Source organism: Peromyscus californicus, unplaced genomic scaffold (assembly GCF_007827085.1).
Source record: "Peromyscus californicus insignis strain IS unplaced genomic scaffold, ASM782708v3 Scaffold_16__1_contigs__length_79575227, whole genome shotgun sequence".
In the NCBI taxonomy this organism is placed as follows: Eukaryota; Metazoa; Chordata; class Mammalia; order Rodentia; family Cricetidae; genus Peromyscus; species Peromyscus californicus.
In genome coordinates, this window is record NW_026294458.1 from 27,096,812 (window position 1) to 27,124,324 (window position 27,513).

At 35.7% G+C, this 27,513-nt stretch overlaps 1 protein-coding gene and 2 pseudogenes across 11 annotated transcripts in view; 2 read left to right on the top strand and 1 right to left on the bottom strand.

Annotated features, from left to right (window-relative positions):
• Zbtb20 (zinc finger and BTB domain containing 20) overlaps positions 1-27,513 on the top strand; it is a 786,974-nt gene that overhangs the window by 288,207 nt on the left and 471,254 nt on the right. The gene's annotated exons all lie outside the window — the stretch shown is intronic.
• The window catches only part of LOC128112043 (glyceraldehyde-3-phosphate dehydrogenase-like), an 87,105-nt pseudogene that overhangs the window by 27,661 nt on the left and 31,931 nt on the right, over positions 1-27,513 (bottom strand).
• On the top strand, positions 25,229-26,755 carry LOC128111692 (60S ribosomal protein L3-like; annotated as a pseudogene).

The window sequence follows — 27,513 nt, forward strand, 5'->3', positions numbered from 1 at the left end:
GAGAACCTGTGAGCTTCTCTTTCATCCATGCTGGCATTTTGAGTGGCTTGATCTTGTGCAGCTACTACAATTGCTGTGTGTTCATGAGTATAATAACTATGCATATCCAGAGGACAGCATTTAAAGGACTCCTTCTCATCCCCATCTTTTACATTCTTTCTGCCTCCTCCTCTCTGATGTTCTCTGAACCTGAGAGTAGGTGATAGTTAAATAGTACACATGTCCCATGTGCAATGAGCACTCATAGTCACTTACTATGAGTACTTTGACTCTTTAAAAGTCCCTGCATAAACTGCTGTACAGTGCAAAAAAAAAAGGTTTCTCTGATCAAGCTTGAGAGTATCACAGCTCTACAAACATAACCATAAATATTAAGAAAGTAGTTTGACAAAATAACCATTTAGTAAAACAGAATACCATGTTCCTTCAGGTCGGACCTATAACTTCCCCAGCATAAGTTTTCCTAGGTTTTCAGACCAGGAGTAAATTCCCTGCTGTGGAATTTATCAGAAGGTGGATGGTTACTCCCATAACAATGGTGCAACTATTATACCAGTGGCCACTTCTTGCCTGAAAGATCAGTATTCCAGAATTCAGGGTAGAATGTTAAGTAAGACCTATTTCTCTACTACCCGTATGCATAGTATTTACTAGCACTGTGCATACTAGCCAATAGGGAGAAAGTTTCTCAGTTATAGACTGATTTCTATATGCAGCCAGAGGGTACATGTGGTTCCTTCAGAAATAGAGCAATGACAATATACTGTATTGTTTGTGGGGATTTCTGGGGAAAACCACTTATCAATAACTTGTAATCCGTTTAGCATGGTGGCCTAATTAGGCCAAATGTAACAGAGGGATGGATTCTGTGAACCAGGAAGAATAGGACTTTGGGTTACTATCACAGAAGTAATGGCAAGTTTCCCTTCATGCAATCACAATGGCTTTTGTTTTCCAGGAGACCCATCTATAGACTTTCAGAGGCTTATTCTCTTTAATGGAAGTAATGCAGTTAATCTGTGTGAAACCTCAACAGATTTGATATTAAATTTCACATAAAAAAGTTGGTAATTAATGGCAGTCTTCACACATAATTAGCAATGAACTTTGAACAGGGCCTGCCTAGGGGGAGTAGGATCATAGGATTCTAGAATTCTAGAATCATTTCATTCTGGTATAAGAGGCACAGGCCCCTTCCTTTGTTGAATAGTTAAGAGTAGATAAAGTCAATAGCCAGGGATCTTTCTGCCAGGGTCTGTAGAAAAGCTGGAACTAGAAACAAGTGCCCAGTTCTGGTGGAACTTGCCTTTCACTGTGGAGTTTGACTTCTTCATTTCTAATGTTAGAGTCACACTCATAAAATGATTTAGGGCATTATTTCTTAACCAAGTGTTTCACCACTCTGGTAACATCAGTGACAAACATTCATGTAGCACTTTCCCTGATTATTCATTATAGTCTGTCTTTTAGATATTAATGCCTTTATGAACCTGATACTATGTTTATATAAGAATTGGCAGCTAGAACTAAAGCACAGTGAGACTGAGCAAATCTGGGATGGAAACAAAGTCAGTAAATGGTAGAACCTAGTTTCAAACCCAGGCCTAAGGGTTCGAGAATTCATACCCTGTGCTATGCAACTTTGTAAACACTTAGTTACATAACCATTGGAAATAACATGGATAAATTCACTGTGCTCAAAACAAACAAACAAACAAATAACCAGAAAAAGCAAAATGCACAAGAATTGAAGAAACCCCATTATTTAAAAAACAAAGTTGGAACAGTTGGCTATCTACATAGAAAGGAAGGAACCATGAAAGAGAGAGAGAGAGACAAAAGCTATGGTGAAATGAAGTGTTGCTTGCTCTCAGTGACTGTGAGCAAGGTTAGATCTAAAGGGCAGAACTGAGAGGACACAGTCATGGCTGAGCACTGTAGCACAGTGGGTCAGAGTAGACAGCCTTCGTAGGCAGCCCTTCTCTTGGTGTCAGGCTGCTTAAATGCCACTAATGCTAGGGACAGGATTGGTCCTCTCAGGTAGTCAATGGAACACACTATGTTCAGTTAGGCCAGAGTTAAAGGACATCATTATATTTATTCTGAAGCTGTATTATAAAGCATTTAATGACCAGAGCTGCAAATAGTTCTGACTCTGAATCTTTATACTGTCCTTTATTAGTAACATGAATTTAGTTAAGTGCTGTGGGATAGTCTGTATGTCAAATGTGTTGCTCTGATTGGTCAATAAATAAAACACTGATTGGTCAGTGGCCAGGCAGGAAGTATAGGCGGGACTAACAGAGAGGAGAACTGAGAGAACAGGAAGGCAGAGGGAGACACTGCCAGCTGCCACCATGACAAGCAGCATGTGAAGATGCCAGTAAGCCATGAGCCATGTGGCAAGGTATAGATTTATAGAAATGGGTTAATTTAAGATATAAGAACAGTTAGCAAGAAGCCTGCCATGGCCATACAGTTTGTAAATAATATAAGTGTCTGTGTGTTTATTTTATAAGTGGGCTGTCGGACTGCTGGGGCTTGGCGGGACCCAGAGAGAAAACTCCAGCTACAGTTAAGTTACCTGATCCTTCTCTGAGTTCCAAGTTCTTCATCTGTAATTAGGATAATTGTACTAATCTCCTAGATTCATGGTGAGGAGGAGTAAATAATATCAGTCTGTAAAATGCTTAGCACTCTGCCAGGCACATAGTAATATTAAACATTTTAGGAATGAAAATTTCATTAATTTTTCAAATATAGACTATAATTCTGATTACTCTCTTATATGGAAAAGAAAGCATGGCCTAGCAGGTAATAATAAGTAGGACTTTATACCTATCAATCTCTCACTGCTTTTGGATAAGGGACCTTGAACTCTGAAATGTGAATAGTGCTTATAAAGGAAGCTTTGTAAATCAACTTATTTAAAATGCAGTAGAGCAGCTTATGATTTAAAAGCATCCTGTGGTGAATCCTTTTATAATGCGAATAATCATCTCCTAACTCATCTGTTCTGTAAGTTCAGAATTTGGCTTAGTGTGTCTTCTTAAAGCAAAGAGTACACCTGCACTCTTGCTCCTACCAGGGAAGTAGTACTTTCATGCTGGGAAGACTTTCAGAGAAATACAGGGTGCCTCTTGGATTCAAGATGGCAAAGGGCAGTAACACACAAGGCTCCTGTTGTCAAGAAGAACATTAATTGTACTTTGTGAGGCATACATTTTTAATGAGCATGCATCCTCATGTAGGTCAGTAGACCTAGACTGTCATGAGGATCACTGAAGCCTAGGAGTGTTGCCTGCATTGAAGAGCTCGTTACTGAAAAACAATTCGCCTCATGCCTCCTTTTTCTAAAATTTCACTGGAACTCAACATGAACTGATGGCATGCCACACAGATCCCTAGGAAAAGCCAAGCAGTGTGGGGAACTGTACAGGAGACACTCAAGGTGTCACTCCTTTTGTGTGTTTGTTTCCTAATTGTATTCTAATCACATTGGGTGTACTTCTCACATGTGACTTCTGACTAAAAACTTTTACCAATTTGTTTCATAAAATAAGGTGAACTGTTTTGTTTGAGTCCAATAAAAAGATTAGAAAAAAATATATAAAGAACACTTATGAATAGTTAAGAGGTTTTCTTATCCCAATCAACAATGCTTGTCACTCTGCCTCAGATTGAGCCCTCTATTTTGCAGATGTGAAGATTTATAAAAACATTTTATTTAACTATGATATAGAGATGAATATCAAAGTGGGCAAACTCAAACCAAATGAGTCTTTTCTACCATTAGCCAGCAAACATTGACCTGTGTTTGGAGAAACATGGGTGTATTTGAGATAAAATAACCTTTCCCACAAATTAATTATATCTAGGACTAAAATAATTACATCTTTTCATTGATTCTTTTTATTTCCCCAGTATCCATGGGAATTTTGCCAATTCTTCATAGAGCGATTTAAGCTCATTCATACCAACTTGGATGGAGTACACTTTAAATATATGCCTGCAGCTCTGTCCTCTGCATGATGAATGGGACAATACCATGTATCAAATTCACAAACATAAACTATATGGTGCTTCTCAAAGCTGGGTTCTTAAAAACTCAAATGACTACTTTGTTAGATTTTGGAGACCACTTCAAACTTTCTGTACTTTTCATGCTTGTTCCAATCCACCCAGGATGTTGAGTGGAACTATAATTCATAAATGACAGATGTATCTGGTATCAAATTGAGATTTTAAAACATTTTATACAGATTCAGGAATTATAAAGGACTACTATATAAGCCTTGAATATTTTTATTTGTCAAAAAATTTAAGCAGATTTTTAAAAGAGACTCATGAACTTAAATCAGCTAAGGGGTAATGAAAGTGTAAGTTTGGCCAAATTGGAAATTCTGGCAAAACCATAGTATTCCAAATCATCTTCAGACTTGAACTGCCAAACCTAAAGACGCTAAAGCCATCATATCTGACAATATGTGGTACAGGCTACCATGGTGCCATAGTGTCCATACACAGAGCAGAAAAATCTTTATATTACAAAGATAAATAGACAGTTTATTCATTTATTCATTTCAGTTCTCCAGAAGAAAACATGCTCTTTGGCATGTAATTTCTAATTTTTAATGTTTAAAGACAAAGCCTTTTTACCCTTCCAGTGTAATAAATACTAAAAATAAATAACGTGGTAACAAACCATTTCTATTTTCTTAATGTATGTTGGGAAATGATTTAGTCTTTCAAAAGCAGTTATCATTAGAGATAGAAGATAATATAAATATTAAAATTCAAAAAATATAAAACCACATATAGAGAAATTCTAGAGTAAGTAATATAATTTAAAATTTATTGTGATAGCATATCAAAACTAAACATAAGATGATCTTCTGTACACAAAGAAGAGTCAAGAATATTGAGTATACATTCAGTCTTATTGGAGTGTCACCCGGAAGACCCCCTAAGATCTCATGGCTCTTATGTTTCTAAAATCTGTGTACAACCCACAGAACAAGATAATTACAAAAGAAAAATTTGAAAATTATTTACCTCTGTATTGAAGTAGAAGATAAGAGTTCCATAAGTTATACAAAAGGCAGAATATATTTTCTAAAAAAATACTTGGTTTTATTTCTGGAGAGTGGAAAACTCATAAAAGCCCAAGAGCACCCTCTAGTGAAACTTCTGTAACAGGCCTAAGGGGGCTTTCTCTTGACCTCTACTATCCCTTCCAAGTGACCTTTGATTTTCCCATATGCAAATGCTGGATTCCTGTTATCTGGCCTTAGCGATTTGCACATCACAGAGAAGGTGGGATGCTTGGAAAGTACATCTAGTGGTAAAAATACTTAACTACTAGGATCTGGTATCCATTGTTCTCATGGTTTTGTTTGTTTTTACTCATAAAATCGAAGTCTGTGACCAACTAACTCTAATATCTGATAAAATAATTTTCAAACTAATTAAGGAAATATAAGCAGTAGAAGTCTATAACTCATTTGTACTTTTGGATTTTTTATAGCACAGCCAGGAACATTTTTATATTTCCAGTACCAGGAATATGGCCAAGTATATTAAGGTGATTTCTAGGGGGTGACAGGGTTGTGAATGGGTGGATAAAGGAACTCTAGATTTGACAGTATACACTGTATGCATATATTCAATATTAAATTGAATTTTATAAATATGTGCAATTGATGTACATTGATCAACAATTAAGTAATTAAGTACTTCTAAAATGTAGGAAAATGATTAAATATTTTATGTATGTGCTTCTGTATTTTAGAAAGATGAGTATAAAGAGACTGTCTTAACTGTAAATTAGTTTAAGCTGTGAGTATATCATTCACATAGATTAGTAACTATTACATAACAGTTGAAACAAGGTTAATTATTACTTGACTTTATAAACAAGTTGACATAAAGTGCTGCAGTTGGAAGGGAACTTAGAGATCTAAATCTTTCCACTTCAGACAGAGGAAAAGCCCTGGTGTACCTAAATGTTAAGCAACTTGGCAAGATGGTACAAGTGGATAATGACAGCATTAGGGTACAACAGAGACTCCTTGTGCTCATTCCAGTGTTCCATGTGCTACAATAGCCCCATTATTAAAGAGTTTGTAATGTGATTGCATAAGTTCATTCTCACTGATGTTGGACAATTCTTCATGCTTAGAGAAAAAGTGTGTATCTTACGAATACTTTTCTTATTCTGTCTGCACTCTCATAAAATGGAGTAAGTTACTTTCTGGGTGACTTCCAGGCAGAAGATAAATTCATGGTCATTTAATAAGTCATGTTTATTCTTGAAACACTGTGCCACACTGTTTGCCTTGTGACTGACCCTTCAGTCAGATTAATATTCTAGCATTACTAGTAACCATTCCTGTGAGTCTCCACTTCAGATTCATATGTGTTATAATGGTTTTACCTCTTGGTGTTTACAGAACTATTATATAATCAAATAAGTAATGGGGAATATTGTTGCCACTTATTAAATTGAGTGTCTGCATTGAATATTGGCATCTAAATTTTAAAGAAAACAAGGTATTCTTTGTTTTATCCAACAGAAGTCAGAGCAATAACTCCATTAAAAAAAGACCTTTAGGTATATTATATGATTTCTTGAAAATAAGCAAACATGTGTTTTTCCCTTGGAAAATAACCAAATTTTCTATGTATATATACTTGAGAATTACTGTGTTAGAAATGGTATTTTGGCAAGACATAATCCATATCAGTTCAGCAGAAGTATATAATTCATTCATGTCTCAGTATTGACCACGTTCTTAATCTTGGCTTTAACTTTAGTCTTAATACCTATGTATGCCTTTTATCACTGTTAATGATTGGGAGATGAGATGGCTATTTATGACAAATTAAGGTGTAATGTCTTAATTTCAATTATAATTTTAAAAGTAGCTAATTTAGTGAATTTTATTTCCATTCCTTTGCCTGCTATGCTATTCCTCAAGAACAATCAGGTTCTTTTGTTTGTTTTAAGAATCATAAAGCCAGCAGATTTTGGAACTAGAAGTGATCATGGCTATCAAATAGGCTGGCCTCTTCATTTTTGAGGTGAATAAATCAATATTACACAAGAGAAGGACACTGGAAGTGTTTGATTTACAACTTGACTTTCAGGAAGAGGCATAGGTGACTCTGGAGAGCAACTGTTCAGTTTCCCGGACCCAAAAGATTGACCCACACTGTGTTGTCTATGCATGGACTATGCATACTGCATTAGAACTGCCCACTTAACAGCACAGTGCCGCATGTTTGCTTGGCCAGCTTTCTAACTCCTGTCCATTTCAATGATGTAAAGACCACATTGAAACCCATAAGTGAGTACTGCTAAGTCTATTTCATCTTTAGCTGCAAGTCTAAACAGTCTCAGTAATGAGGCTGCATGGTCTCTGCATGGTCTACTAAATATTTTTAGGAAGTGGAAACCCCTTCTGGAGTTCTGAGAGAAATATCACTTCTAAAATGCCTTTAAAAGTACTCCAGCATAAACATTACAGTGGAACATTTCATTAGCTTTTTGAGAACAATAAAGAAATGTGGAGCATAATAGGCTAATATGTTTAAGTGGCCTTGGTAGAACCCTACTTAACTCAGTGGGATTTTCTGCAGCATGCAGAGGTGGAAAACCATTCCCTCCATACATATTGTGTGGGACTGCCTCCTTCCTCGTTGCATGCAGTGTATATCAAAGAGAAGTGACTTTCCACCTGTAATTCTGAAATGAAGAAAATCTCAAAATACAAGTTTTAGAAGCATCAATATTTAGATGAGATGATCATTAACCAACAGTGCTAGTCTTTGGCATTCTGGATTACTGCAAGGAATAAATTGAATATTAGCATTTCCCAGCCTCTTACAGCTAACATTGCCATCAGGGAATTAAGATCCTAAAATACCTAAGAAAAAGACATGATGTAAGCCAAATCCTATTGGTTACAAATTACAAAGTCTAATTCAACTAATGAAAAATTATTTTGCTGCTTATGCTACAAATCTATCCTGCCAAATATTTGAATGAAGTAAAATGATAATTTAATAAAAAACGAAGTGATAATTTTGTAGTGATTGTATTAGGATTCAAGTAACTACACTGAGTACACTGCTGGACTTGCAGTATGATCTTCTGCGAATACTTTCAGCTCTTAGGGCTTCTGTTTTCTCCAGTATAAACTGGGACTCATTAATCCTAGGGACACTGTGATCCTTGTAATTTGCTTAAGCTTTTAGGGAAAAATGTAAATTAAGTGTACAATTACAATGTTTTAAGCAAGTATGAATAGATCAAACGGATAACAAATTAAAAGTATTAAGTATTTTCCTTTATGCAAATAAATTGTCATCATAAAAACTCATTGGAAAGTCTGAATTCATGTTCATGTGACATTGAATTAATGATACAGAGAAACAGCCTTTTGAGTGACAGACAGCTCGAGTGGCTGAAGTAGCATATTTAAGCCATTATGTTTGTTTGTTTCACTTACTGTCAAACCCTGTCTTCAAAATACTATCAACTAGTTTTATTGATAGATGGAATCTGTCTTTCAATTCCAGGATGTGTTTTCTATCAAATTTTCTCTTCATTGGTTTTTGGAGTCTATATGCAAAATAACATATAAACACAAATGTAAAACCCAACTGTAATTGTTTCTTAGCAGTTGGGAACATCATAAATTCCTTAAGATGTATACTTGTATTGTAAATATCAGCAGAGCGACTCAGTAGGAGTGTGAAAACGCTAAACAAAACTTATTGAAAACAACATATATGCTCCCCTTCTCCCAGAAGATCGTCTCCTAGCTACCCTATTTGCTCCAATGGAATCTCACAGAATGCTCCTGGCTCTCCAAGTTAGTCTAACAAAGAATCAAGTGGGTTTATTTTAAAATTTACCCTGAAATATGTTTGCTAGTTTTGAAATTCTGATTTTGTGCTTTGCTTGTGTAATTCAAAAACAGCTTTAGTTTAAAAACAAAAATTGGCAAAAATACTAGTGCATTATGTGTTCTAATCACGTATGGTGTTTTGAAAAAGACTCAAAATTGACAAAAGTGTTTCATTGTAATTACAGTTCAAATGCATGGATTTTCTTTCTCATAGATTGTATAAAATAAAATAAAAACAGCAGACTTCTTAAATGAATAGTATATGAATATTAAATTGTATAATTATGCTATAATATAAAGTACAACAGATATACAGGTAACATAAATTTTCATAGTGTGTTTTTATGTCCTTGATTTAAGGGAGTTTTGAATTTTTTAGTTTATATTCAAGGCTATAATGTAATTTAGCACCCGTTTTTAAAGTTTGTGGACTTCTCAGAAATTTTTTTCCAGTGACATGGTTAATACTCAAACTCTACTATCAGTGGGCCAAATTTTCTCTTTCATAGAGTTCCTTGTTTTTTTTTTCCTGTGAGAGCTTTTTTTTTTTTTTTTTTTGATAATATATAAACATAGAAAGAGAAGTTTCTTTGGCTCATATTATACTCGTGAGACAATGATGATGCCGAAGTCCTTTTCAAAATCAGGACCTTTGTAGAGCTTGCCCAGGTATTCTTAGCCAAAATCTCCATCTCATTGTACACTACTCCAGGGCAACATGTGGTGTGCCAGCTGGATGCCCTCCCTACATGCCTCAGGTGGCCACATTTCAATGGTGCCTATAGAGCACAGGCCAAATTCTCATTCTCTGTGTTAATCAGTGGGAGAATTCCCATAGAAAATGGGATGGAAGCATATTTCAGGCAGACTCTAAGAGATCAGCCAGGTGATTAGTCAGGACATTTTAAGTTCAGTTTTTATGTAGAATTTCTATGACATTATCTTAGTTGACTGACGTATGCTAGAAAATTTTAGAGATATTTGGAATTTGAAATATCTTTTGATTCCACTGTGATTATTTTAAAGAGAATTCCACAGTATTTTCCTTAGGTACAGTAAGAGCTCATATTGATTTATAAGTTCAAAGACAATTGGCAAACCTATTAAATCAATCTGATGGAAACATTCTCTCATAATTTTGAAAGGATCTGAATTAGATTTACTGAAGTCTCATTGTAATGCTCTTTTCATTTAAATCTGGTCAATTCTACAAACATTTAGTAAGTATGTACTGTGTGTAAAATCTATAGTAGATACTTTCAGTAGTTCTATATATAACCTCATAGTAATTAAAATATTTTCCCATTTATTTTCTTGTTTATGGTGAGGATTTACCCTTTAATTATTTCTTACATATATTGCCGAAAGTTCAGATATATACTTCAGATTTGGGTAGAGAATTTGTTCTGTATTTCTTTATTTTGAGTGATCCTGGAATCTGTTGTAGAAAGACATTTAGCTTTCCTTGAAGGAAAAATAAAGACTGACAATTTTGTCATATAAACTAGCTAGGGTTGGAACTAGTGCATTTCGTCAGATTTTCTGTTATTTCACTTGACATTAGGCTCAGTTATGAGTGCATTTTTAATTACCTAATTGAAACTATTCTTAAATTCAGCTAAGCATAATATTTTATTTACTACATTTAAGGAAATATTGATTTATTCTATTCCATATAATTTTCATAATATAAAAATGTGATTTATTCAGAAGTTCTTCATTCCTGATGCTTACCATTCTATTAAATGTTGCTGCTTTATCTGAATACTGTAAATGCTGTGCAACTTCTGGAGAATTGATCTAGAAGCTGTTCCATTCCATTTACTATTATTGCTACTATTCTTGCATTTAATTCATGATGGCATTTTTTACTAATGTATTGCTGGTATGTTTTTGATAATTGCTATCATCTTCCTCCGAAGCCTCCTTTTAAATACTTGAAAACAACCTAATTTTACTTTGATCTATCCATTTTATTTGACTTAGTGTTGAAGTAGAATTTATCTATACTTTATCAATCAGATTTTTTAAGAACTAAAAAAAATCACCTTCACTGGGCATTGAACATGCTAAATTTTTCATAAACTCAAAATTCAAAAACTTGGTTGGGATTAATTTTTTATAGTATCAAATTTGCAGAAAGATGTTCTGCAGGAACCCCATCAGTTATGTCATTTGGGGAGTTTGGCCCAGAGGGCAGTCATGTTGACCCCATCTGCAAAGGTTGGCTAAACTAGAATCTTGGACTATGTAAATCCCATTCATCAAGGTCCACATAAAGTAAAGTATGTGGGGAGCAGGGGGACAGATGGTAGGGTCGACAGCAAGAAAGTTGTTGTTGACATTGATATAGACCCTTCTTCTTGCCAGAGTGACTCCATGGACTTCTTTTGGCATGAAAGCCTAAGCCAAAGCTATCATCTTAATGGAAGGTGAGCTGCAGGCACACTGGAGAGATCTAGACACAGTAGGTATCTAGGATTGGCTTAGATTCTGTCTATCAGCTTGAGTGTCATACATATTTGATTGATGTTCAGTGGGGCCTGAAAGTGCTGCTTTGATGTTGAGGATTGTGTCATAAGGTTCCTGATATGGTGCACATGTCTGGATGAAATTGGACATTGACTATCTTTGCCTATGCCAAGCAACACCAGACTTGAGTGCATTATTCTGTGGATCGGTAGCAGATGGTGAGTGCAGACGTTTGGAGGGGGTGTGCCTTCAAACACAATATGGAGCCAACAAACTTAGAAGGTTATTGCGTGTCTTGACTTTGGCAGCAATTTTTAAGCATTGACAAATATTGCACATACTACCCATTGTTACTTTGAGAATACTAGACACATTGGTGTTACAGGCAAAAGAAGTATACAAAACAAAAATGCTATTCTCTGTGTTGGTCAAGTTGGTTGGAGAGAGCTCTTGGCATTGGCTAAATGGGCCATGTAAATATTTTCAGTTGTGTACTCTCAAACTTGTTACCAATGCCAATGATCTTACTTATAAGTAGACAAAGGAAGGGGCATCAGAGTACTAAAAAGTTCACATACTATATTGTGGTCCAGTGTAACACTTAAGAGTGTTTGTATTTTCTTTGTCTTTCAATTTGGGTAGAGTACTGTGTTCTTCAGAAAAAGAAAAAATAAGAAATAAAGTCAATAGAAGCATCTTATAAAAAAAACTATGGAGGGAAAATCACAGAAGATGGAACTTTTAATAATTACAGACATACAGGACAAATGATTTTTCCTAATATTTGCTGATTTTCCTTGAGTGGATTCTGAACACATATAAGCCAATTTTTATAGTATTTTTTCTAAAATATAAGATATAAAGGTAAAATATGCTCATTAAAAAGAATTTGGAAGCAAGCATATTATAAAGCAACTAAATCTTAAATCTGTTGTCACCATCAATAGGGTATGATTCTAAGATTTACCCTACCTCCTTCCAATTTTATGCACAACATGAAAGTATATGTGTTTGCATGTTAGTTTTTAAATAAAATTTGGATCCTATGGTATGTATTATGCTTTCTTACCATCAGCAATTTGATGACAGTTATAAAATACCTTCAAATTATTGTACCTTGTGTACTAAAATTTTTCAGTCAACTCCCCCATATTTGGAACTAAAGTGATTTTGGCTATGATTTCTTCTACTCTAAGGATCCATCTTCCCTTAGAGGTGGATTTCTGGCTTAGAGAATGTACAGTCAGGGTTCTTTGAATAACATTCTCCAAACTGGATGTGAAAGGAGTTTTCTAGATAATTTTCTCACCTGTTTTGAACGGTATCATAACTATTTGTCAATTTGGCAATCAAACACCAAGTTTCTTTTGTTTTCATTCACATTAATTTGATTAACACAGAACTAGCATGCTTTCCTATACTTCCTTGCCATTGTTTCCTTCTTTTAATAGTTTGCTCGTGTTCTTTACTCCTGTCATCATACTGATTTGTAAGACACTTTAAATGTTTTTAATTTTGTCAAACATTGTACAAAAATGTTTGTCCTAGTTCTTATATGGCACATCATTGTCTTTGTTATTGTTGATGGAAGAAAAATTAAGTATTTGTATAGGTCATTCTGTTGTTACACTGTCCTTAGTGTTATATTGTCCAGTAGCTTGAAATTGAGTAACTAGTTTTCATTTTTATATTGATATTTTAGCTATTATGATAGCTTTAGTTTACTTTTTATTCCTTTAAAGCCATTTTACCATGGTATGAATTCAGAGTCTTATTTAATTTTGTCTGAACGATTATTAGTCTTCCCCAACACCATCATCCCCACTCACACTTATGGCACAGCATTGCTGCATATAGACGAGAGCAGTATTAGTTCTTCTTGAGAGTCTGTCTTTGGTCCTTCCACCGTTTCTGTGTTGTCTCTCTTACACCTTCACAGTTGGTATGTTTATTAGGTCCATGCCTTCATTATTCTGTCTAATTTCCTTCTCCCCTCCCCTCAGCTCCCCTCATCCCTCTCTGCTTTTTTGGTAACAGGGTTTTATATAATACAGTCTTACTTGAACTTACCATGTCAATAACAATGGCATTCAAATTCTGATCCCACTGTCTCCCAAGTGCTAGCATTGCAGGCAAGCACACACACCCCTATAGCTGTTTTTCTCTGTTCAAAGACGTTTTTGATACACTCACCTACATATTATTCAAATTCCTTCCCTTCACTGAGTTCATAAAATGTTACAATAAAATTTTATTAAACTTATAAATTAGTATTAGTGTCTTTACAGTATTTAGCATTCATATTCAGAACTATACAATATTTTCCATTATGAATTGTTTCATTCATAAGTCAATCTTATCATCTTATTCATCTGCATCCCCAAATTCCTCAGTATAGATGTATCACATTCTTGTTGTTACTTGGGATTGTTTGAATTCTATTTTCCAAAATTTCAATAGAAAATCCATGTCTTCTCTTTTTAAAATTTAAAATTAGTCCTTTTTACTTAGTTGTTAATAGTTCCTTTGAAGTTATTTTGAATTTTCAAGGCAATTAAATATCAACCAACAATAAGAGTTTAGTTTTTTCTCTTTTAATTTTGTTTAATGTCCCATTTTATTAATTAGAATGTCTCAATCATTTAAGTGATTATTGTAATAAGAAACATACTCCTTCTTGATTATATGTATAGTAATGCTTCTGTCATTTTTCATAGTTAAGATTAAGACAAATATTCTTTGTTGTGTTGGTAAAGTAAATTAGAATTCTATTTTATTTGAGTATTAGAATTGTTTTCAAGTTTATGAGCCACATATTGGTAAATATTATGAAACTCTAATTGAAAGACATAGAATTTTTCTTGTAATGTATTTTTAATTGAGATCAATTCATCACACATTTATTCAACACTTTGCACCAAAAAATTTTTACTAGGCATTGGAATTTAAATACATTGGCCTTTCCCTTAAAAATGTTATGTGGTAAACTGGAAAATGACAGTTAAAAAATAAAGTAATTGATTTCTCATTATTAAATAACTCTTGCATTATTAGAAAACAATTTACACTTAAGAATTTATTAAGAAGAATTCTAAATATGAACATTTATAAAATTTGATAATGCACCACTAAATTTATAAGTAACATAGACTGTGTATATTCTATATAATTAGGGAGCTGGATGTCTCATAGTCAATCACTGTCTTGTATAAAATGATTGAAATGACATATGGTCTTTGAGTAAATCACTTTTGCAAAACTGTGATTAGGTTTTTATTGACCCCAGAGCCTTTTGAATCACCTGTGAGACATCAGTAGGTATTCAAACAATTGACATGGTTTAGGTATTGATTTTATTGTTTAAATTTATGTTATAAAATGTATCCTATTTTCCCATCTTGTGATATAATTTATCATACTTTTTGTAATTTATTATATTTTTAAATTTTTTTTCTTCATTTAAACAATGCTTATAAATATTTTATATTTTAAGCTACACTCTTGACTAGATCATTTCTTTATAATTTAAACATAACTACAAGTATTTGTAGTGTTAATTTTTTATACAACATTATGCTAGTTATTATGAATTATAATACAAAAAAATTCACATACTTTCAAAGAATTTTCTTTCTGCTTGGAAGATGTGAATAAGGAAAAATATAAAATGGATAGCAATGAACTATGTATTCTTTGCATGAACTAATATATTGAATCATTTTTAATCTTTTGGAAAAAGTATGAAAACATGCAAATTACCTGTTCTATATTTACCTTTTTTTGAAATAACCTTTTTTCCACACAATCATTTTTGCAATCATTTAATTACTTGTTGCTTATAATTTTACAATATATTTTCAATATTTTTTTTAATTTTGCAATACAATTCAGTTCTACATATCAGCCACAGATTCCCTTGTTCTCCCCCCTCCTGCCCCCCTCACCTTCCTCCCAGCCCACCCCCCATTCCCACCTCCTCCAGGGCAAAGCCTCCTGGCGGACTGAGAGCAACCTGGTAGACTCAGTTCAGGCAGGTCCAGTTCCCTCCTCCCAGGCCGAGCCAAGTGACCCTGCATAGGCCCCAGGTTTCAAACAGCCAACTCATGCAATGAGCACAGGACCCGGTCCCACTGCCTGGATGCCTCCCAAACAGATCAAGCCAATAAACTGTCTCACCCATTCAGAGGGCCTGATCCAGTTGGGGACCCCTCAGCCATTGGTTCATAGTTCATGTGTTTCCATTCGTTTGGCTATTTGTCCCTGTGCTTTATCCAACCTTGGTCTCAACAATTCTCGCTCATATAAACCCTCCTCATTCTCGCTAATTGGACTCCCAGAGATCCACCCAGGGCCTAGCCATGGATCTCTGCATCCATATCCCTCAGTAGTTGGATGGGGTTTCTAGCACGACAATTAGGGTGTCTGGCCATCCCTTCACCAGAGTAGGTCAGTTCGGGCTGTCTCTCAACCATTGCCAGCAATCTGTTGTGGGGGTATCTTTGTGGATTTCTGTGGGCCTCTCTAGCACTTTGCTTCTTCCTATTCTCATGTGGTCTTCATTTACCATGGTCTCCTATTCCTTGTTCTCTCTCTCTGTTGTTAATCTAGCTGGGATCTCCCGCTCCCCCAAGCTCTCTTTCCCTCGACCCTCGCCCTTCACTACCCCCACTCATGTCCAGGCTGTTCATGTAGATCTCATCCATTTCTCCGTCATTGGGCGATCCCTGTGTCTTTCTTGGGGTCCTGTTTTCCAGGTAGCCTCCCTGGTGATATGAGTAGCAGTCCAGTCATTCTTGTTCCACATCTAGTATCCTCCTATGAGTGAGTACCTACCATGTTTATCTTTCTGAGTCTGGGTTACCTCACTCAGGATGATTTTTTCTAGATCCATCCATTTGCCTGCAAACCTCATGATGTCATTGTTTTTCTCTGCTGAGTAGTATTCCATTGTATATATGTACCACATTTTATTTATCCATTCTTCAGTTGAAGGGCATCTAGGTTGTTTCCATATTCTGGCTATTACAAACAATGCTGATATGAACATAGCTGAACAAGTGGGAAAAGGTCTTCACCAACCCCACATCTGACAGAGGACTGATATCCAGAATATATAAGGAACTCAAGAAATTAGACATTAAAATGCCCAACAGTCCAATTAAGAAATGGGCTATAGAACTAAACAGAGAATTCTCAACAGAGGAAACTCAAATGGCTGAAAGACATTTAAGGAATTGCTCAACATTCCTAATCATCAGGGAAATGGAAATCAAAACAACTTTGAGATACCACCTTACACCTGTCAACAGGAATGACTAAGATCAAAAACACTGAAGACACCGTATGCTGGAGAGGATGTGGAGCTAGGGGAACTCTCCTCCACTGCTGGTGGGAATGCAAGCTTGTACAATATTTTAGTTTTTACCTTTTGCTTTAGAACTAGGCTGACTAGACAGGTGCTTGTACATGAACCCACCCATTGTTAGTGGTGATAATTCCTTACAAAATGACAGTACTTTTGAGTTCAACTGGAATGTGTGTTTCTAGTTTATATAATGTCTCTCATTTTTCATAACTCTGTATTCTTACTTTTTGTTAAATACTTTCGTATGTGCCTAATTAAACTAAATGTAATTGTTTTCAAAATAAAAGGTAATGCTGAATAGAAGTAAGATGAATGTAGACTAAAATCCTTGCTTTCTAAGTCCTGTCTTTCATTCAAGAGCTTCTCCAGCCTTTTAGAACCATCACCAAAGAACTGACATGCAAAGGAGGAGGAGTCTTTGTGCTGACAAAGAGTTAGTGTGTTTACTAAAGGGATGCTAGCAGAAAAGTTTGCTGTATTAAAGGAGGATAGTTTCATCTTGCAGATGTACGTTAATTTTTATTCTATAGAGCCTGCTATTTTAATTTTAACATTCATTTTTTATTCTCAAAATATTACCATATTTTGTAAAATTTTATCCCTTCTCAATTTTAAGTGCTGGCATCAAATGATATTTGTCATAAACCACAAAACTTGTCCCTGTGGAACTGTTATTCTGTGTTAATACATAAGTAATACTATTGATTAAACAATACAGCTTCCAAACTTCAAGGCCTTTCTCAGACACCAATTCCCCTAACCTCACTATGAGCCTCCTGTGTGGTATCATTTGTGTGAGGTCTTGTTAACATGTAAATAAATTATGCACAGCACACTTCCTCTATTTACCCAACTTACTATATTGAAGCAACTGTCTTGATGGAACACAGATTGATATATTGTGTGTTTCTGTACTAAACCAAAGTGAAGAAGGCATTTTATGAATATTGAACAGAACCTACTTCATAACAGTTTTTTAAAGTATTTTATGAATTATAGACAATCTGAGCCATGGGATATGATGTAATTCTACATAACAGAGTTCATAGAAAGAAGATAACTCCTCAAACAGAATTGGATTAGACTCCTGAGAAATATGCATTAGGTCTTTTATAGCACTTTAATTTTATAAGCATATCTCATATTTAATTGTGCATATTACCATTGTAGTACTATAGTAAATATAGCAGGAATGAAAATACAGAAATAAGGATGCTTCCTAAAACAATCTGTCTTTAGTGTAATGCACTTTTTTACCTCTAATCCTTTAGTTTCAAATATGCCATTTTGTTTCTTTCAAGAAGCAATTGCTAACTTCCATATTATTTCATAGAAAATTTATAATATCTGCATAGTGGTACATTTCTCTATATACAAAATTAGAATTCCCCACAGGAAAAGATTAGATCAAACAAAATTTGTGCAATAACAAGTTGAAATAAGTTATTGAAAGTTGATAATATCAAGCCTATGGAATATAATGCTACTTGATTAATTATTATATTAACTTTACTCAAGAAATAATTACTGCAGAAATTGTTCATTTTTTGAGCACAGACAAATAGTGAGATGAAGAGGCAATTTAGTGATGTACAATAAGTCAAACTTGGCAAAATCAAAATAGTACTATAATTTATCTCACTGGGGACTAAAAGATGTTTTACTAGGTAATGTGCCTACAATATAATCCTGAGGATCACCCATGTAAAGAGCTGGATATGGCTATGTCTGCTTGAGAATCATAATCAGGTTGATCCCTGTATCTTTCTTGCCAGGCCAATCAGCAAGCTCCAAGTTTGGTGGGAAACCTTGTCTCAAAAAATAAAATGGAGAATGATTGAGGAAGACACCTGATATTGATGCCTGGACCCATGTGCGCACATGTACAAACACATACACAAAAAAAATGCATCTCATTGAAATGGTATCTTAGATTACAATAGTGGTGATCTTTGTTGTGCAATCAGATTATTGATGCTTATAATTATTATACATTTCTGTATTTTCCATACTTTTCTTTTCCTCATAATAATTACTTATAATTATTAATTTTCTTCTTTGACAATTGGATACATTTATATATTGCACCTAGTTACCCTTACCACAATGTCTTCTCTCTCTGTCTCACCACTACCAATCTGCCCCCTTGCTGACATTCATGAAGTCTTTTGATTTTGTCTTATGTACCACTGAGGTAACAAGGGCTGTCTGTGTGGCTATTGGTTTTGAACTGTCCATCTTAGCCTTCTGAGCCTCTCTCCATCATTAGTCAATAGTTCACCAGGGTTGGGTGTGGCCCAGTGAATCTCCCTGTCTATGATGGGCTATTGACAGGCCTAGACACAAGAAGGGCGACTAACCCTGCTCTGAGATGATGATTGCAATGGCTCTGTCGTTTTCAGAAGATAGCATTTCCTGCCACCTTTCCTATCTTCCTGCTCTTACATCCTGTTCACCCCTGTTCTGGAATGCCTTAGAGTAGATCTTTTAAGTGTTTTGTTTAGGGCTTGGCACTTAGTCATTGCTTATTCAGCACATGAGTCTCTGCATTTTTCACAGTTCATTGCAAGAAGAAACTTCTCTGATGAGTCTTAGTGTAGCATTTGTCCATGCATATAAACATGACTATTTAGAAAGCACTCTAACACCATGACTCTTTAGCCAAGTTCCCATCTGGGCCCAAGATCTTCTCTGTTATGTGGTTTTGAGTGGGTATACAGTCCACAGCATGAATGCCTTTGTGTAGATAGGTCTCAAATCAGATCATAGAGCGATTGATTATCACCATAATAGTCAATATTGTGCCAGTGGACATATTTTGCTGGGCAAAATTTCTTTGTATTGTTTGCAGAATTCACAATTGGCTAGGACCTTGATGACTTTTCTCCAGCAGCAGCCTATGTAACTATGTAAGCTTTGTAACTATGAAAGCTAGCCAGAAGGGAAGAAGCTTCTAGATCCGTTACAGCTTAATTTCTCTATATCATGTAACAAAGGTGTATCTTTAGCAATAGAGTCCTATCATCCATTCTGGTGGGCAAGCAAAAGGAATGGTAAGAGCTTGTGTTGTTTTGGGGAACAAGACCCAAGTTCAGTTAAAGAATTTTGCCTTGAAAACAATGAGGTGAAGAGCCAATGGGGCAGACCACAAATGTCGACCTCTAATCTTGCAAACATGTACATTGGCAAGCACACCTGCACACACATACACCACATGTATACAAACAAAAAAGAATTTTGTTTATAATATTATGTACATTGGAAGCATTGGACTCTGACCATGTATATTGAAACTATGCACTAGAAATACTAAGGTTGAAAGAGATATATTTACAGGAAGTTCTTCAGTATATAAAATGATAACTATATGATATTGTGAATATTGTGGTAAATCATTTCCATGAGAAATATAGTATATTTTATATGAATACTTCTTCTCAACATAAGCTGATGATATCTGATTAGATATAATTTAGTATTTTTAGTGTTAAAAGATTCAGATCAGAGAGATATTCTACTATGGATTTTCTTAGTGTATATGCAGATACAAAACTCAGAAGGGCTGCAGTTATTTTAGGGAGTTTTCCATATATTCTGTTTCTTAAGTTATGCAATTGGCTGTCATTAGATTACAATGAATCTAAAATGAAGCTATTCTTTGTTAATATTAGACATAACTATAATTTTGGGATTCATTTGAATCCCCCAATAGAAATTGCAAAGCCTAACAAAATACATAGCAGAAGAATTATCCACTTATTTTACCTGAGAGACTAGCCACAGAAGTTCCAATTTAGAAGACCCAAAATCTATTTAAGTATTTATCTCCATAGCCTCCCTAGTCTAAAGGTAAATGGGTGGTGGATGCTCTTAATTCTCATTATAACAGTTTGGATTTTGACTAAGCGATAACCATATCACACAAGGTAATTAACTTCCGTCATACTCCATATTTTGGCTTACTCACACTTTGAGCAGTGTATACAGTGTTTCAGGGTCTTACTATGAATTAGTTCATATTTTTTAAATGGAAACAGCAATCCTTATGGGTGCAGGTTCTTAGAAAAAAGTGAATAGCTATATCACTGACATCTTCATGAGTCAAGGCTTGGTGAAGATTTCTCTGACATTTTTTAAGTGTGAAGCATTAGTTTTGGCCTAGAAAATATCAGATTTCAAAGCTAAAATTTCATACATTTTGTATTTCTCCCTCACAGAGCCTGCTGTTTTTCTGTTCTTGGTGTCTTTGTAGAACAAATTTTGAAAATTTCTATAAACATATGATACATGTTTATTTCATCTTATGTGATATCATGATTTTGTAAATCTATTCCTAAACGTAAATCTCCTATGTAATTCTGTTCTCAGGGGAATTCTGTTGTGAACCTCCACTTAAATAGTTACCTTTACAGTAAATGTTATTCTGCATTTCTGTATATGAACTTCATAAGTTATCAGATTTTATTTGCTATGTACATTATCCCCTTAATATATTCATGAAAAATATGACTTGAGTGAGCACAGGAAATCAAGAGAAATGATAGTATGTTCATACATACAAACCTAAATCAAACTATTTAGATATACTTAAAGAGATCCCAGTGCTATGATTTTTGTATGATATTAAGTCTAGATTGTATGTTCTCCAAGATTGGCTAGAATATTTTAGCTCAGTATAGCTCTAAAATCCTCAGCATCCCATGATGAGCTAATATAATTCCAGCTCTTTTTGCCTTTAGGTTCTCTCAACTATATATGTGTATGTGTGTATGTTGTGTGTTTACTTTGTCTTTTGACTTAGTTATTAATTTACTTTTTCCCTTTTATTGAAATAGATTCTTGTCTCATACAATATATCTAGATTGCAGTTTCTCCTCCCTTTACTCCTCCCCACTTCCTTTCCCATCCAGATCCACTCCCTTTCTGTCTCTCATTAGAAAAGAACAGGCTAGTAATAGATAACAACAAAACATACCAAAATAAAATATAAGATCAATTTTAAAAATCACATTAAAGTGGACAAGCAACCCAACAGAAGGAAAAGACTCCAGAGATCAGACACAAAAATTAGTGACCCACTTGTTTACCCACTCAGGAGTCCCATAAAAATACTATACTGAAAGCTATAATATTTATGCAGAATACCTGGTGCAGACCCCTGCATGCCCTTTGCTTGCTGCTTCAGTCTCTGTGACCTCATATGAGCTTAGCATAGTTGATTTAGAGGAACTTGGTCTCCTGGTGTCCTCCATGTCCTCTGGCTCTTACAATCTTTCTGCCTCTTCTTCTGCAGGCTTCCCTGAGCTCTGAAGGGAGGGTTTTAATGGGGACATTCCATTTAGAGCTATGTGTTCCAAGGTCTCTCTCACAGCCTGATGTCTGGCTGTGGGTCTCTGTGTTTATTTCCATCTACTGCAGGAAAAAGCTTCCCTGATGATGGCTAAATAAGGCACTTATATATAAGTGTAGCTGAATATCATTAGGAATCATTGTATCGCTACTTATTATGTATTTATTTATGACCAGTAGCATTTGGTTTTACCCTAGATCTGGGCTATCTAGTCTCTGGTTCCTGGTTAACCAAACAGTGTTTCTTTTGGGTTTGATCTCATGGAGTGGGCCTCAAGTCAAATCAGATGTTGGTTGGTTACTCCTACAAGCTTTGTGCCACTATTGCCCTAGCATATTTTGCAGGCAGGACAGGATTGTAGATTCAGGGGTTTGTGTCTGGTTTGGTGTTTATGTTTCTCTTTTGGTAGCCTTGAACTCTTTGGCATAGGAAAAGACTTTCTGACCAGAAAAACAATAATGAAGGCACTAAGATCAATAATTAATAATGGGAACTTATGAAACCGAAAAGCTTATATGAAATAAGGGACAATGTCATTTGGGCAAAGCAGCAGACAACAGAATGGAACAGATTTTTATCAACTCCACATCCTTTGGAGGGACAAAATATATAAAGAACTCAAGAGCTGGGTGTGATGGTGCACACCTTTGATCCCAGCACTCAGCAGGCAGAGGCAAGTGGATCTCTGAGTTAGAGGCCAGTCTGGTCTACAAAGTGAGTTACAGGAAAGCTAGGGTTGTTACACAGATAAACCCTGTCTCAAAAAAAAAAAATGAGAAGAAGGAGGAAAAGGAAGGCGAGGAGGAGGAGGAGAAAGAGGAAGAATTCAAGAACTTGATAGTAAAACACAAATAATCCAATTTAAAAATGTAGTACCAGGTCAAAACAGAGAGTTCTCAATAGTAGAAACTCAAAAGACTGCAAAGCACTTAAAGCGTGTTCAACATTCTTAGCCATCAGGAAAATACAAATCAAAACTTCTTTGAGATTCCATCTTAAACATGTCAGAATGACTAAGATCAATAACAGAAGTAACAGCTTATGTTGGTGAGGATGTGGAATAAGGGAAACACTCCTCCATTGCTGATGGGTGTACAAATTTGTATAGCCACTATGGGAATCAATATGGTGGTACTTCAGAATTTGAGAATCCATATACCTCAAGATCCAGCTATACCACTGTTGGGTATATACCCAAAGGACCCTCCATTCTACCACAAGGACACTTGCTCAACCATGTTCATTGATGCTCTATTTATAATAGCCAGAAATTGGAAACAACTTAGATGTCCCTCATCAGAAGAATGAATAAAGAAAAGGTCCTTTTACACAATGAAGTATTAACCAGCTGTTTAAAAAAAATGACATCCTGAAATTTATAGGCAAATGGATGGAACTAGAAAACATCATCCTAACTTAGGATTCAGAGCCATAAGAAAAATTTGATATTTATTTGTTTATATGTAGATATTAACCATTAAGTAAATGATAACCAAGCTACACTCTGTAAACCTAGAGAGGTTAAGTATAGAGGAAGGAACTGGGGCGGGGGCGACACGTGGATCTCCTTGGGAGGGAGATATCGAAGATTTTAGGAGTGGATTGGGGGTGAGGGACACTGACACAGGAAAATCAGATGGGGACACAAGATATGGGTGGGATTGAGGGAGGGAATGTGGGGAGAGACAGCTGGAAATGAGGGGCATTTGAGTGGTGGTATGGAAACCTAGTGCCATGGAAACTTCCTGAAATACATGAAGGATAACCTAATCAAGTCTCCAAGTAATGGGGGAGATGGAGTCCCAACTGACTCTTTCTTGTCACTAAATGAAGCTTCTAGTCCTGGGACTGGGTTACACTCAGTTGAGTTGTTGGCCAAGGGTCCCATGGAAATCACCAAATAACCCAGACTGTTGCCAAGACAATAGGCTGCTTTCCACAAACTGAAAGCAAGTTCCCTTTGCTGAAGACGACACACACACACACACACACACACACACACACACACACACAACTAATTGAACATGGAGATGTCTATCTAGTGTCTAAACAGAACCTTCACTCATACATTCTAGTGTCTTTGGTATGGGAAGATGCTCTCAGCTATACTTTTAAAAAGCAACTCTTGATCTTTCATAAGATCAGGGTTTGACAACTTCATCATTATATATTCTACCCACATTCCAATCTTCAGACCCACCCTAACTTTTTCAGAATTGAAAGGCATTTAGAGTGCCTCTTCCCACAAATTTTTAAACTCTTTAAAGATGTCTCAGCCATGGAAGATTTCTTATACATGTGTCACCATCTTAGAGTTTTTATTCATGCCAGTATAAATTACACATACACACACACACACACACGTGTGTGTGTGTGTGTGTGTGTGTGTGTGTGTGTGTGTGTGTATACATACATACATAATATATATGTACCTGCAACTGGACCTAAGTTACTGAATTGCATGGAAAAAATTAGGCAATATCCAGTTATTGAAGAATGCCAAAATTGTTTATGTTTACTATAAAAGTCATAAAATGCATCATCCAAACTATAGGAAGGAATGAAGGAGAAAAATATGTCCTCAAATCTCCAAAATATGGCAAATAACACTAATTTATGTATTTGGAAAGCTCATATACTCCACATAGGAGAAACAGTAGTTATGTAAACAAGTTTGCAGAATTGTCGAAAATTTAAAAAAAGGAAAAACAATCTAACAAACAAAAATAAAAAAGATTGAGTATGTACAGTAGAGCCAGTCATTAATACCTGAATTCTAAGTAGATACAAAGCCAGAACTCAAAGAAATTATAAGACAAAAGAAAATAATAATAAATTAAGAATTTTATATCTAGCAAAACTATCTTTAAATGTCAAGATATGATATTTCTCAGATAAAGACAAATTATTGATAATAAACTTATATGTGCATACTAAAGAAAAAATTTAAGCTGCAAGGAATTGAGAATAAACTGATTAAAATGATGAATAATAATAATAGATAATATGTTTATCTCTAGTAATTATGTAGTGCCATTGTTTGAATATGAGTCATTTGTTAAAAATATAGTCCCCAGGGAGGATCTTTGGTGATTTGACAGAGCTTAGTAGGAGGGCTTTACGTCTATGAGGTTGTCGTCTTGTAAGGGTTTGTGGGATATTGCTGGTTCTCAGTTTCATTATGTTTCCTGGCCTGGGAGTTGAATGATTTGCTTTAACATAGTCTCTGGCTGTAATGTGCTGCCCACTCTAGGCCCACTGGATCATTTGATGGCACTTGGAAAATGTGAGAGAAAAATAATCCTTTGTTTTTTTTATAAGTTACTCAGGCAATGCATTATAGTGACAGAAAGATGAATAGCATGTATAGGTAAATATACATTATAAATATATAATAAGCCCAAATCAAGAAAGGAAGAAATTAATAACTATAAGAAATTAATAAAATAGAAAAGAAAAAGTTCTCTCTTGGTAGTATCTGATGTTGTGGTGTCTCCCAGGTAATTATCTGCTTCCAGGCATGAGTCCTTGGGCTTCTTGCCTCAGAAGCACAGTAGTCTACATGGTGAGAAAGTGAGGACCTTCCCCAAAGATAACCCTTCCAAACCTTTTCACCTCCCAGCCTTTCTAGGCTACAAGGCTAGCATGACCCACAGCATCTAGGAAGTTGACAGGCCTGCCTGAAAGAAGTAATGGAGTCTGTAACCTTTGTTGAGACACCACCCATTTTGGTTTTAGCCATTGAAGGCTATGTGGAAACCACATAAGCCCTCTGCACCTTCAGGACAGTCTTTGCTGGACACATCAGTGATGAGTATAAAAGGCATTTCTACAAGAACATGCACAAATCCAAGAATGCCCTCACCAAATACTGCAAGAAATGGCAGGACAACTTGGGCAAGAAACATCTGGTAGAGGACTTCACCAGCACCAAGAAGTCCTGTCAAGTCATCTGACTAAAGGCCCACATTCAAATGTGTCTGCTTCCTCTGTGCCAGAAGGCAGCCCACTCAATGCAGGTCCAAGTGGATACAGGCACTGTGGCTGAAAAACTAGACTGGGCCCAGAGAGGATCCAGCAGCAGGTTCCTGTGAACCAGGTGTTCAAACAGAATGAGATGATTGATGTCATCAGGGTGACCAAAGGTAACAGATTCAAATAGCTCACCAGTTGCTGGCATACAAAGAAGCTACCCTGCAAAACCCATCTAGGGTTGCTAGTACTGGAGCCTGGCACCCTGCCTGTGTGGTTTTCTCTGTGGCTGGAGCTGGGCAAAAAGGCTACCATAATCAGCAAGATCTCTAAGATTGGTCAGGGCTAGCTCATCAAGATGGCAAGACGATCAAGATCAATACTTCTGCCGGCTATGACCTGTCTTAAGAGAGTATTAACTCACTGGGTGGCTTTGTCAATTATGTTGATATGATCAATGACTTTGTAATGCTGAAGGGCAAAGGCAGTGTGGTGGAAACCAAGAAGGGAGCACAAATCCTTGCTGGTTTGGACCAAATTATGAGCTCTTGATGAGACTGTCATGAAGTTCATTGACACCACCTCCAAGTTGGCCAAGGTCATTCCTAGACCATGGGAGGGAAGCAGTCATTCATGAGACGACTCAAGAAAGTCCAGATTGCCAAGGAAGAAGGTGTTTAATGTGCCAGAAGCACCTTGTGCAGCTGATTGGATCTCAATAACATTTTTTTCCAATGTCAAAAAAAAATGCAATTTAGTTGAAATGAAGCAGCCTGGAAATGCAAAGGTTAAACGAGGATAACCTAGGAAGAAATATAGAACTTGGATAGACTTGTAACCATTAGATAAATAATATTGATAAGGCTAGAGGGGAAGAGAGAACAGGGGAGGGGAGGAAGGAGGAAAAGAGACAGACAGGCAGACCCTAAATAATTATGGTTTTCTTGATAAAATTCTACCAAAAACTTAAAGAAAAATAGAAGTCAGTCACACAGTCTTCTAGAATATATTGAGAAAAAGAGAACACTTTTTAAAATGAGGATGAGGATGATACCTTGCAGTCAACAGACAAAAATATCACAACAAAAGGAAAAACAAAATCAGTAATTATACTGAAAATAGACACCAAAAATCTTCAGCACACTATTTGAAAACAGCAATATAGGAAAGCATTTGTGTACCCTGATCAAGTAAGATTCTTCCCAGAAGTGCTGGGTTGACTTAAAATCCAATAACCAATTAATGTAAAAAATATAAATTGACCATCTTTTTTTTTTCTCTGATAGCTGGATTCCTGTTCAGTTTCTTTTTGTTTTGTTTTTACATTCCAACCAGTTTCCCCTCCCTTCTCTCCTCCTAGTTCCTCTCCCCTGCATCCACTTCTCCTCCTCCTCTGTTCCTCTTTAGATGTGGGTGGGATTACCCTGGATATCAGGCAG